We start from the raw sequence: 14,074 nt of genomic DNA, 5'->3' as shown, positions 1-14,074 counted from the left end.
CCTGAGAGGGCAAACGGGGCCTCGCTTACATGTCTCATCTAAAAGACAGCACCTCCGACAGTGCAGCATTCCCTCAGTACTGCACTCACGTGTCAGCCTAGATTATGTGCTCAAGTACTGGAGTGGGACTTGAACCCATCACCCGACTCAGAGGCATGACTGCTACCACTGAACCAAGGCTGACACCTAAGGAGTGATTTAAAGGAGGAGATGGAGGTGGAGAGACAGAGGAGTTTAGGGAGCGACTTAGAGAGTGTGGGACCTAAACAACTGAAGGCATGATGCCAATGATGGGGCAAAGGGAAGAGGGAATGCACAAAAAGGGCACAGTCTATGGTAGGGGCCAAAGACAATAGCTGGAAGAAATTGTGCTTCATCCAAGACTCAATGTTGGACAAGCAAACTGAGAGTACAGAGGCAGTGGAGGGGTTGGCAGAGAAGGTGAAGAAATATAACTGTGTCATCAGCATATATTGACCCTTGGATAGATTTTTAACTTACCACCTGCATGAAAAACTGGTATTGCAGATTGGCCATCCGTTATTGAAATCAAGTTGAGAAGCTGCCCCCTCATGTTAGTGGATCACTTCGCCAAAAGGCAGCATGGAGATGAGGAAGAGAAAGAGACCAAGAATGGATCCTTGGGGACTCCAGAGGTGATGGCGCGGAGGTGGGAATAGAAGCTATTTCTGGAGATGCTCTGGCTATGCTCAGAAAAGTAAGAGTGGAACCAAATCAGGGCGGCCCCACTGAAATGGATATCGAAGAGACATTGGAGAAGGATGGTGTGGTCTATCATGTCAAAGGCTGCAGAGAGGTCGAGGAGGATGAAGAGGGATAATGCACCACAGCCACAGTCACAGGGATTATCATTCATGACTATGGTTAGAGCTTTTTTGGTGCTGTGGAAGGGTCAGAAACCTGATTAGATATAAACTAAATCAGCATTACTGCTTGAGAATAAACCAATTCCTTTTCAGACTGCACAAAATTTGGATAGATAGGCAATTTAGGATTTGCTAAATTGGGGAAAACTTTCATGGAACATTACTTTAAATAAAATGTACTGAATGGAGGTGACTGCAGCTTTAAAACAAGATCACTTGACCCTTAGTTGGAACACCTTCCTATTAGTAAGTATGTATTTAGCAAAATAAAAGATGACCTTTACAAAGATGAATTTTGTTACCAATCTAACAGACTTAGGATATGGTAGCATAGTGATTATGTTACTGTAGTAGTAATCCAGAGGGCTGGAATAATAATCCAGAGAATGTGAGCGCAAATCCCACCATGGCAGTTTGAACATTTGAATTCAATTTTAAAAATCTAGAAATAAAAAACTGGTATCAGAAAAAGTGACCATCAAGCTGCCGGATTGTTGTAAATATACAACTAGTTCACTATTGTCCGTTAGCGAAGGAAACCTGCTAGCCTTACATGGTTTGGCCTATATGTGACTCCAGTCCCACACCATTATGGTTGACTCTTAACTGCCCTCTAAAGTGGCCTCACAAGCCTCTCAATTGTAGTAAACTGTTACAAAGAAAAAGACCCACCACCACCTTCTCAGAGCAACTAGGGATGGGTAATAAATGTCAGCCTTGCCAGTGATGCCCACATTCTGAGAATGAATAAAGGAGAAAAAAAGACATAATTTGTCACTACAGTAATTGCAATATCAAATTTGTGGTGTCCTAAATGATGATGGTCAAATATTTTATTATTTTTGTAAATTTACTTTTCTCCTTTTTGTCAGGTGACATAGAAACCTGCCTCATGGTCACTGGCAATAACAGCTTTACTGGGTGGCTGGCCCTTCAACTTCTCTCTCCCTTCCCCATTTGCCTGACCTCCATCCAACACACCCCACAAAGCTGCGGTTGGAGGACTTGCCAGGATAAATTCAGTGCTCCTGTGCTCCCAGCAGGGAGGTGGGCTTGGATGGAGCGTGGGCCAGATAATCAGCACTACAGTGTTGTAGCCCTATCTTTGAACCGTACTCCTTTTTAGTGTGGCACCCCATGGGAACTGTGAGATCAGTGAATTCACTCTACTGTGTGGGCAGTCAGGGGTATACAATTCTGTTCCACTGCTGCATGACACAGCACTCGGGATCTACTAAACACAGCAACAAATTATTTTTGCAGGATTTCTCAGCTAGCCTTCAGTTATCTGTTAATCCAGAATTTTAGAATGTTTTTTTATCTCACAGGTACTTACACTGCAGGAATCTTTTCCTCCATTTTTGTCACCAGCACATAACACGTCTTCTGTTATTGCAGGGTGGTAGGTGTAATATTCAGAACACAAGTTCCTGTCTATGACGGTTACATTCACTTGCTGCAGCTTGTCTGAGATCTTCTTACTTCCAAGCCTGGTAACCCCCCAACCTGCAACATTACAAATCGCTCCATCTTTGACATCCTTTCCAGATCTAGGCAACCTCAGGGTGTTCACAAGTTTGTTCAGGATCGCTGTACCCTTAAGCTGAAATTACATTTTTAAAAGTGCATATTTTGTTTACACGTGTGTAGTGATTTCATCTCTCTCAAAAATAAATCCGTCTTTGATTACTGGGTGTGCTATAGATTTTGTAAAGTTCTTTTATTGGCAAAATAAGAGTGACTATTGAGTCAATTTTGAGCAGCCACTGTACAGTCGTGTTCTGTTGTTTATTGTTCAATGTATCTGGACATTTGTTGTTCCAGAGCAAATTATTCCAAAGAAAGAAATTAAACATTATATAGATTAATACCGTATTTTGGCTTGTATTATATTAGCACCAGTAGATAGTGTTGCACCACACTTTCATCAGTTGTTGAACACATTTAGAATGTATATTTCAAATTAGCTTTTAAAAAGTGAATATTACTCATAGCATTTGTTATTGGAAAGTTTAATTTCTTATTTTGTTTTACAGAAAATGATACTTGAAAATGTTTGAACTGATTGCTTTGATTTCTAACATCAGGTATTTTTCAAAACGGGTGCCTAAGTCTTCAGGCAGCACGCACTCATTAGGAGCTGGAAGTCGCCGCCTGCCATATTAGTATAAGCAAAAAAATGGTGTCCAGGGCCCGCACCTGAAACAGGCATTAGGCCCTTTGAAAATAAGGGGTTTAACGCCTATTTGAGGCTCCCTCTTCAAAATTTGATTGCCCTGAACGGAACAGGCGCCGAGCCGGCTGCATTCAGGAAAACCAGGTCTACGTGCAGCCTAACCGGTGGTCCTCAAAGGGACTGCTGCAGGCCGCCACCAAAAAGATAAGTTTATTAAAAATACTTCCCTGAACGTGGAGCCGGGAGGAGCAGGAGTGTTCCTCCTGACCCCATATTAAACCTTGAGCCGCTGTCAGCCACCGCTCGCGCCCCCCCCCCCCACCGAACCCTGCCTCGTCCCAACCTCCTGAACGCCCTCCCTGACCTGGTTGCCCCCCACCCGCCCAATCGCATCCCCTTCCCCTTTAACGACGTGCTTGAGGGCCGCTGCTGGTGACACAGTCACCCAACATTCAAAGCCTCTTCGTCGGCGAGCTGCTTTGGGATGTCCAGCAGGTGTCCACTGTTTGCCGATCTCATTTAAACAAGGCCCAAGGCCCAATATTAGGTGTGCCTCGAGCCTAACCACAGGGATTGTTCCCTGCACCCAGTTTGTGCCTACTTGCTGGTGCGGAAGAATTTCTAGGCCAGAATAATTAGAAACACAAAGCTTTAATATTCTTACCTGAAGAAGCATGATGTCATTGGTGGCCATTTTTGAGTTATACAAATAATGTGGGATCATTCTCTCAATGGTAAATGTTTGCTGTTCATTCCCTATTTTTGAAAGTGAGTGAGCTCCAAGAACTATTCGGATATTTTTCAATTCATTCTTCTTGCTGTAAAATGATAAAGAAAATTAGATTAATTACTATCACTAAAATTTTCAATAGTTGAGATGGTACTGCAGGATGAATGATTGAACCAGACAATAATATTACTGAGAACTGGGAAAAATGCAATCACCTTCATTTTCATTAGAGTTGAAATCACAATGTGCAATATTAATATCAAATGTGTTAAACATGTTTGTATGAAAAGTCTCTGTCCTCTGTTTTAATGAAAGTGTTAAATTGGGCTAATACCTTTGTTTAAACAGTCGACAAAGGAATCTTGTACTCACATATTGCTTATTAATATTTCATAATGTGATTTCACCCCCACTGATTTTTACGCTAATGGTGAATTTTGCAGCCTTCTCTGATGTGTAATGCAGTAATTAGATGAGAAGATGGGGGTTATATTGGATAACCCCTGAAAATGGGCCCTGGGATCACGGTGCGCAATTAACTCGCGCCTGTTCGTTGCGATGCAGGCAGCACATAACAGTTGTGCTGTCTGATGATTTTAATGATTGCTGCGTGCAGCCAGCATTACCTACACTGTTGATTGGCTGCACACATCAGCAGGGCGCCCCAATATCTGGAGCGGCTAGTGCTACTTAAAGGCAGGCTGCACCTCTTAAAGGGGAGGTGAACTGTGGCTGCAGGAAGTGTGTGAGAAGTGATTCCTGGGCTGTGTTAGTTGCAAGAATGGCATGCCTGTGAGAGAGCATGCACCAAGGTTCTCTGATACACTAGAGGCCTTGTGCAAGAGGTGGACAGAAGGAGAGGCATCCTATATCCGCAGTGGGGCAAGAGGCCCTCCAGACATATGCTCAAGAGGCAGTGGGAGGAAATAGCAGACGAGGTCAATGCCAGGAGCATAGCATCAAGAACATGGATGCAGTGCAGGAAGAAGTTCAATGATTTGAGTGGTCAAGGTGAGTGAGTTCAACTGTCAAGTGGCATCTCCTATCACCTGCACCACTAGCCGTATCCACTGCTCCGTGCACTACATCCCCATCACCCATCTACCAACAAACTCTTTCAATCAGTACTCAACCCTTCAAATCAGATTCTTCATCTCACCCTTACACATTACCACTGTTAAAAGCCGCACACCCACAACTCACAGGTCACACACACTGGCAGCTGGTCAACCATGACAACCACATCACCCAAACATCTTGCAGGACCCTCACTGACACATTTCCCTCTTTCTGGCAGGAGAAGGTGGCGCATAACAGGAGACAGCAAGAAAGAACTGGAGGAGGGCAGGCACCCCTACACGCTGAGGCCTTGGTCACTGGTGGTGCTGCAGGGATCGATGATAAGGGTCTCTGCATATCTGACCCTCCTTCTCTCTTCTCACTTCTCCCTCTTCCCACAATCTTTTCTGAGTTACGTGCTGCTGATGGTGTAAGCATCTGCTTCTCACTTTCTCCTCTCCCCTCACCATAACCCAACCCATGTCCCTTTGTCATTTCACATACCCAAGAACCGGAACTTTCCCAGTCAGAGGAGGCAGAGGAAGAAGTCAGTGATGATGAAGAGACACCGTCACTTGATTTTACCCTTGCAGCCTCCAGCTCAGGTACTGGCACTGTGCGTACTTTAGAGGCTAGGATAGTGGAGGGATCTGCACGTGGTGAGGCACCGGGCACCAGTGTGCAGAAGCCAGGGTGGGGGGAACAGATACCGCAGGTGCCAGCTTGCTGAAGGACAAGGTCACAAACTAGTTCTGCTGCAGAGAAGTCAGATGATGACTCCCATGGGCCAGGCTACAGAAGAAGGCTGATTGGGTTTACACAACCAAATGCTTGGTGCACTGGAAAGCCTGCTTGAAAGCCTGCGCATAATGTCAAGGAGCATGGAAGTGTCCATATCCAACTTGGCACAGGGCTTTGCGCTGAGCTTGGAGCCCATCCTTTCCAACATGGAATGGGTGGTCACCTCCATCAGCGCACCTATGGAACCCACCATGATACAGCGTCTGATGATCGATGTCACAGCTTCCATTGCAGCACAAACATCTGCCATCAAAGATCTGACTGCTTCATTTGGAGCTCAGACTGCTGCTCTGGGTGCCATTGTTGAAAGGGGCTTCCAGGGTGTTGCAGCAGTCCAGCAATCTGTTCTCCAACAGATCACCAGAATTGCTGAGGCGCCGCCCCAGGAAAGTGGCAGTGGCGCCATGGAAGACGAACCTGCTGTCCTCTCTCAAGATGACAGCATTCCTGCTCCCATCCCTGCCACTCCACCAGTGCCCTTGCTGATGCCTGTCAGCCAGGCAGTCCAGACTGCTGTAGCCCAGGCCAAGATGGTGCAGTCTGAAGCCAAACCCTCTCGGCCCAGAGCTGCTCGAGGTCGACCTCCCAGGCGATCTGCACTCTCCTCAATTGAAAGTCAGCCTTCCATCACCCATGCTCCAACCACAGGGGATGCACTTTGTAGGAGCACTAGGAAAGGTTAAGGCTCACAGACAATGGGGACTAAGGGAATGCACAAGAGTGAATAGTCTCATTTTGTTTGTATAATTTCATGTGTTAAGTTATAAATGTGGATTTGAATTGGCATTTAGTGTGGTTTTTATTTCTGCAATGAGCTGAGGGAGGAACCAAGTGTAATCATAAGGAGGATGATTTGATGGTCATGTGAGAGAGGAAAGGTAAGGAGTGTGGGACTGTTGGTGAATGGGGAGGTGTAGTTGAGGTTACTGGTATTGCTCGTTAATAATCTGATCGCACAGAGCCCTGGCTGACAGGACCTGTCTACCTTGTAGCCTCCCTGCCTCTCCCTCCACTTCCTGCTGTACTTCCTCCTCCACTTCCTCCTCTGTCTCTTCCTCCTCCGCCTCTTCCTCCCCTTCCTCTGCCTCTTGCTTAGGTTCTCGCCTGATAGGCAGTGGCAAGGGCTGTTCCCTCATAATGGCCAGGTTGTGCATCATGCAGCGTACAACAATAAATCTTGATACCCACTCAGCTGAGTATTGCAGAGCTCCTCCAGAGCGGTCCAGCAGCAGAAGCGTTGCTTGAGGGCGCCTATGGTGTGATCAATGATGTTTCATGTGGCAGCATGGCTCTTGTTATGCACATGTGCGTGGGTTCCTGACCGGAGTCATGAGCCATTTCAGGAGGGGATAACTCTTGCCACCCAGTAGCCAACCTTTGACTTGCCATGCTGGTTGAAATATAGTTGGCACTTTGAACTGCTTCAGGGTGAAGGACTCATGACTGCTGCCCGGGCAGTGGGCATTGATCTGCAGGATGTGCTGCGTGTGCTTGCAGCATATTCTCTGTTCATGGATATGGCTGAGATCAGATGTGGAGCACTCATGGCAATATCAGTGGCACCCTGCACAATGGGGAAGCCTGCAATGCAAGCAAACCCTCATGCTCACTCCTGCTGCTTGTCTCTGGAAAGAGGGAATGAGATGAATTTGTTTCTGAGTGCGTGCAGAGCCTCAGTGACCTCCCTTATACAGCAGGGCACTGCAAACTGCGAGATGTCGCTTATATTTCCAGCAGCAGCCTGAAAGGAGCCAGAGCTGTAAAAATTAACAGCCACGATCACCTTGACAGCCACAGGCAATGCTGTCCTTGCTCTGCTCTGAGGCTGCAGGTGTGGCTGCAGCAGTTAACAAATTTCAGTCACAACCTCTTTAGTGAACTGTAGAATCCTGACGCACTGGTCGTCACTGAAGTTGAGGTAAGGGAATTGGTCCCTGAAGACACTCCTTGAATATGGCCTCCTGCTGAGTGCCCTGCGCCACCTCCTCCTCCCTCTTCTATCATTGTCCTGCTCTGCGTGGTCTCTCTTCATTCTCCCAGTCATGTTCAATTTCCAGAGGAAATCCTAGCAGGCCACCCATGTCTGAAAGCAACTTTATTCAACACAATATTTTAAATGCCACTAAAAGTACTGCAAGACCAGCCAAACCACTCTCAAATATTGCAGCTTTAGCCAAGTATAGGAAGGTTTGAAAAACATGTACAATTGCACCAGCAGCCAGAATAAATAATCCAGCAACTAACCTGTAACTCCTGCATGAGCCCTTTAAATAGCGCTGGTGGGGTGGTCCTTTATGCCGTTTAAATCCTGTTCAGGTGTGGGAGATTAGGACAGTGCGTTGGCTGGAGTGTGGATCACCAGCTGCTTCAAATCAGCGTGGCACACTGATTCGCATTGTCATCTCCCTACCCTACATGCTGCCGGAGTTTGTTAGGTGTGAGCCCGCAATCCCCTTTACCAAGGTGGTGTCCTGCGCACTTCACATCGGAAGTACACACGTGCATCTCGGACGCCATTTTTGGGATTTAGGTGTCTGCGTAGCGCCTACAAAACGGGCGCTAAACGGCCCAGTTTCGCCCCCGATATGTTGTAAGTGGGGATCAGCACAGAATCTAAATACAAATCAGGTTTAACTAGACTTCACTGGATTTACTTGTCAAATTTAAATAAGATGCTGATGTTATTGCTCATTGTGCAGTGTAGTGTAGAATCTGAACTAATATAGAACAGTTTTCTCCACTCTGCAGGGTTACTGAAGTAGGTATATATAAATCCAGTTTGTAACAATGTGTGGAAAGCTATTACTGGCATTGTCTCAGCCCTCAAACTACTTGAACATCATTCACATAAGAGGTGAAATGCTCTTTCTCTGCAGTTGAGAGTTGTAGTAAAATTATAATTCTCATGCTCTGATGTCATTAAGTTTAGCTCTTGTCTCTCAGCCAGTAATAAAGTTTATTCAGCTTTCTCATGTAAGCTTTGCAATTTGATGACAGGTATTGATTTGTTGTTATATTTACTGTAGTTCAAGGTTCCCCGGGCTAATGACACGCTCCTTCCTAACAACAACTTTACACATTCAAAGCATATGCAATTTTATACAGTGAATCTTGATTACTTGCTACACTTTACTGTTTCCTAATTATTTTTAATGGGTGGCAGCACTATTAGACTAAGTAACTTCAAATCCTGCTTGAGAGAAAGATAGGTTGTGATTGTCAGCATTGATTTGAACCAAACACCTCTAAATTAGAAACTTCAACGGAAGTCTCACAGCCAGTTGTAGGTTTAGTCAATTCTATGGTTATACAAGTGATCTTTTCAAAGTCTATTTTAAGGCAATTTCATTTCTGTAAAATTTTGAAAATGACACCTATACAATCACAATAACTCCTATGTATTCCTGGGGTCTACTCTGCACTTGGAAACATACTTTCACTGACTATCATTCTTCGACATTTACATTTACTTGTGACCTCCTGCAGCATTGCTCATGGGTTTAGGAAGTGAGGCCCGGTAACAGGCAGAAGAACATAAGAACATAAGAACATAAGAAATTGGAGCAGGAGTAGGCCAATCGGCCCCTCGAGCCTGCTCCGCCATTCAATAAGATCATGGCTGATCTGATCCCAACCACAAATCTAAAGAACACAAGAAGTCGGAGCAGGACCCGGCCACATAGCCCCTGGGCCCTCTCCGCCACCCACAGGGCATTGACCGATCCGAACTCAGCTTCATGTCCAATTTCCTGCCTGCTCCCCATAACCCCTAATTCCCTTTACTTCTAGGAAACTGTCTATTTCTGTTTTAAATTTATCTAATGATGTAGCTTCCACAGCTTCCTGGGGCAGCAAATTCCACAGTCCTACCACCCTCTGAGTGAAGAAGTTTCTCCTCATCTCAGTTTTGAAAGAGCAGCCCCTTATTCTAAGATTATGCCCCCTAGTTCTAGTTTCACCCATCTTTGGGAACATCCTTACTGCATCCACCCGATCAAGACCCTTCACAATCTTATATGTTTCAATAAGATCGCCTCTCATTCTTCTGAACTCCAATGAGTAGAGTCCCAATCTACTCAACCTCTCCTCATATGTCCGCCCCCTCATCCCCGGGATTAACCGAGTGAACCTTCTTTGTACTGCCTCGAGAGCAAGTATGTCTTTTCTTAAGTATGGAGACCAAAACTGTATGCAGTATTCCAGGTGCGGTCTCACCAGGTGAGGTGACAGCCAATGGCTGATGTGCTTCAGACAGAAAGGCTGGGGAGTGGAAGGTGGCAGTGGAGTTCCAGGGAAGGCTAGCGGGTGGTTCTGGTGGTGATAAGGTTGGGAAGCTGACAGGAAGCATTATTGAGGTAATTCATGACTTCCTCTTTGTTTTCCCTTGTTTTCTAGCTGGAAATGCAAATTGAAGTGGAGAACTGTAATGGGAGCTGGCAATTTTCTTTCTCAATAACTTTTTATTTTCTACAGTAGAATCAACAAGACATAAACTTATACTGAACTAATCAAACAGTTTACACAAGAAGCTTCAGACACACAGAAGATCTACTTATCAGGACAGACTTAGAGAGTTGGGGTTTTTTACTTGGAAAAGCATAGGCTTTGAGGAGATATGATTGAGGTTTTTTTTATAAAAAGGTTTAGACTTGGACCAAGTGGATAGGCTATTTGAGCTAGATAGGCTAGGGAGGACCAAGGACTTAAGTATAAGTTATGAAAGCACAGAACCAGTTTAGATGCAAGAGTCATCAACCTCTGGAATAAGTTACCAGCAAGTGCAGAGTGTGGTTTCATTGCAAGCATTCAAAAGATAGCTGGACAAGTTCCTGCAAGTGGCAAACATCTCTACATATAGAAGGGAAATGGGTCATTGGGTTTCCCAGTCATCGTGGTTTCTTAGCGCTTCCTTTATCGCACTTGTGGGTCGGAGAGGAACTTCCCAGAATTTTTTTCCAAAATGCCTCTACCTTTTGTCCCTCTCCCAGGAGATAGCATGACTGCATGTGGTGAGGGGGAATGAGGGTGATGATGTGTGTAAGTTACACCATACTGGGACAGGACAGGCTCGATGGGCCAATTGGGCTTTTCCTGTCCTTTTTCATATGTTCATAAGTTATATCTTAGAGAAATTGTTAATATATTTACACACAGCAACATTATTATTTTTTAGATGCATTTATCTGTTGTAACTTACATTTGGCAGTGTGCAGCAGTCAGCACCCAGCTGGCTTCGATTAAAGCTCCTCCACACTGATGTTTATTTCGAAACTGGATGGACACCATATAAGGTTTTGAATGGGGTACAACTTCCTGGCCTCCAATAATTTTCACACATTTGTCTATAATGATAAAAATGTAAATAAATAGATTTTATTTATTTTATTATTTTTTTTAAAGAGTGTAAGGATAAACTAAGCAATCACAGGCCAGACAGTTTAACCTCAGTGGTGGGGAAACTTTTAAAAACAATAATCCGGGATACAATTAACAGTCACTTGGATGAATGTTGATTGATTAGGAAAAGCCAGCACAGATTTATTAAAGGCAAATTGTGTTTAACTAACTTGATAGAGTTTTTTGATGAGGTAACAGAGAGAGTAGATGAGGGCAATACAGTTGATGTGTATATGGACTTTCAAAAGGCGTTTGATAAAGTGCCTGGTAGTGGGGGAAGGAAACTCGGAAATCCCGGGGACACAGAGGTCCTGCCAAATTTAAGGGCAGGACCTCATTATCATCTTTCTATTCTGTTTCCCCTCTGGCATCTGGCCAGATTGACAGGCTAGCTGACGGCCAGGCGGGAAAGCCAGTGGTAGAAGGCCGCAGCTGGGGACCGTTGGGGACGGCCCCCAGAAATCGGGAAAGATGGGGGCTTGGTTGGGGGGGGTCGGAGCCCGGCAATCGGGAGGAGGGGAGGGAGGGAAAGATCGGGGGTTGGAGGTGGAGGGGCGGTTGGCCGATCGCGGGACAAGCGCCTCGAGCTCGGGGATTGGGATCAGTCAATCGCGGCAGCGAGGAGAGGCCACGATTGGCAGAAAGTTTGCTTGAGGGGCTGGGGGGAGCACTCCTGCTACTCCTGGCTCACAAGCAGTGCTCTAAAAAGCTCTTACCTTCTGCAGCAGATGCATCCATCATCATTTCACTGCCGGGTTTCCAAAGCTCTGGGAAACTCGGCCGGAAACCTTTAAATTTAAATTGCACTGTGGGAGCCTGATTTAAATAGTATAATGAAATGTCTGGCCTCTCCAAAACGGGACACAGGAACGCCATGCAACCCGCTGACGTAAAAATGGCGGCACGTGTGTACGTGGTGGGTTGGAGTTGCGTTTCGCGATTTTTGGGGGGTTACTATCAATTCCAGTGCATTTGAATGATATTTTACACATTTGTGTTTTTCTTTAATTTGTTCCTGGGTCGTGGACAACACTGGCAAGCAGTATTTATTGTCCATCCCCAGTTGCCCTGAGGGCATTACGAGTCGACTACACAATGTGGGACTGGAGTTATTTGTAGGTCAGACCAGGTAGTGGTGGCTGGTCCCCTTCCCAGAAGGACATTAGTGAACCGTTTGGGTTTTTACGACAATCTGGTAGCTTCATGTTCATTTTTCCTAGTGCTAAAATTACCATTAATTACGCCAACAGTAATTTCTAGGCTCTACATTACAGTCAGTAAAATTATGTAATTGGGAAAAATATTAACTGCTGTTTATCAGCCCATGCAAAAACTCATTTTTGAATTAATTACAGTCACCATGCAGGTAGAATAGCCAAAACAGTTAAACATACATAAAAACAGAAAATGCTGGAGAAGCTCAGCAAGTAAAGCAGCATCTGTGGAGAAAGAAACAGAGTTAACGGGCCCGATGTTAGCAGGGCTGCGGGTTCTCGGCGGGGGGGCTATCGGGCGCGTGGGTAACGCGCCTGGTGAAATTAGTCAGCTTCCAATTGTAGCATCCAATCCACTAATTGGATCCACTTACCTTCTCCTCCGGGTTCCCCACTGTTGATCTGCGCGTCGGGCGGGCTGCGCATGCGCAGTAAGATCTGTCAGCTGGAGGTGTTCTATTTAAAGGGGCAGTCCTCCACTGACAGATGCTGCAACAAATAGCAAAAATTACAGCATGGAGCAGCCCAGGGGGAAGGCTGCTCCCAGTTTAATGATGCCTCACTCCAGGTATCATTGGATGGGGTGAGGAGGAGGGGTGGACAGAGATCTTCCCCCCCGGTGGGCGGGAGGAAGCGGCCTGCCTCTGCTACCAGGAAGGCCTGGCTCGAGGTGGCAGAGGAGGTCACCAGCACCACCAACATATCGCCCACCTGCATACAGTGCAGGAGGCGCTCCAATGACCTCAGTAGGTCAGCCACAGTGAGAACACGTAGTCTTTCCCCTACACTCCGTCTGCCACATCACTGCCCCCACCCCACATCTCCTTCAGCACTGCCAATACTACTCTGTCACATCACCCCTCATACCCACTCAAACCTCATCCTCTTCTTACCTGCACCTACTCACCTCGCCAGTACTCATCCCGCCACTACCACTCAACCCAATCCGCATACAATCTCATGGCTCTCTCTCATACTCACCCTCTCGTGCATCTCCTTCACGGCCAGCCTCACTCAACCTGCCACTACCTGTGCTGCAGCCACAGGGCATGCATCACATATGTGCAGTAGGAAGCGTAAGGCAAACGTGTCGTGAGCATGAAGGGGATGCACAAGGGTGTTTGAGGGTTTGTCATGGGTGTTACTTATATTGAATTTCTGACCAACTCACATTACATATTATATTGGCACCACTACTGCCATGTCTTCACGAATCCTGTCTGGTTTGTGCAATAATGCCCTTTCCTGAGGATCACAATGAAGACCCACGACTGATGCCACCCATTGTGTCACTGCAGAGTGGGTGTAGGTGTATTTGCAGGGCTCTTTTGCGCAGACGACTAAGAGACATCGGCGATGTCCCCGGTGGCACCCTGGAAGGATGCGGAGGAGAAGTTGTTGAGGGCAGTGGTGACTTTGACAGCGACAGGTAAGAAGATGGTGCTCGGGCCAGCCGGGAGCAGCTTGGCATGAAAGAGGCTGCAGATGTGCACAACTACATGTCGAGTGACTCTGAGCCTCCGTGTGCACTGCTGCTCAGAGAGGTCCAGGAGGCTGAGCCTCGGTCTGTGGACCCTGTGGCGAGGGTAGTGCCCTCTGCGACGCATCTCTCTCTGCGGTAGCCCTCCCTCCTGCTGTACAGGTGGATGTGTCACAGCACTCTGTTGTGGAGCTCCACGTGTCAGAGGTGGATGGCGTGGATGGCGAGGCTGATGAGGCTGGTGATGCTGTTCACCCTCCGAGGAGGTCATGACTGTAGCTACAGCGGCCCTCATCCGTAAGATGTACATCTGAGGGGGTCCGCAAGGTA

The 14,074-nt window shown here is 46.4% G+C and overlaps 1 pseudogene; it reads right to left on the bottom strand.

Moving 5' to 3' along the window:
* LOC137333750 (uncharacterized) overlaps positions 1-14,074 on the bottom strand; it is a 64,748-nt pseudogene that overhangs the window by 27,784 nt on the left and 22,890 nt on the right.

The sequence above is a fragment of the Heptranchias perlo genome, chromosome 1 (genome assembly GCF_035084215.1).
Source record: "Heptranchias perlo isolate sHepPer1 chromosome 1, sHepPer1.hap1, whole genome shotgun sequence".
In the NCBI taxonomy this organism is placed as follows: Eukaryota; Metazoa; Chordata; class Chondrichthyes; order Hexanchiformes; family Hexanchidae; genus Heptranchias; species Heptranchias perlo.
This window is presented reverse-complemented; position numbering and strand designations above follow the sequence as displayed.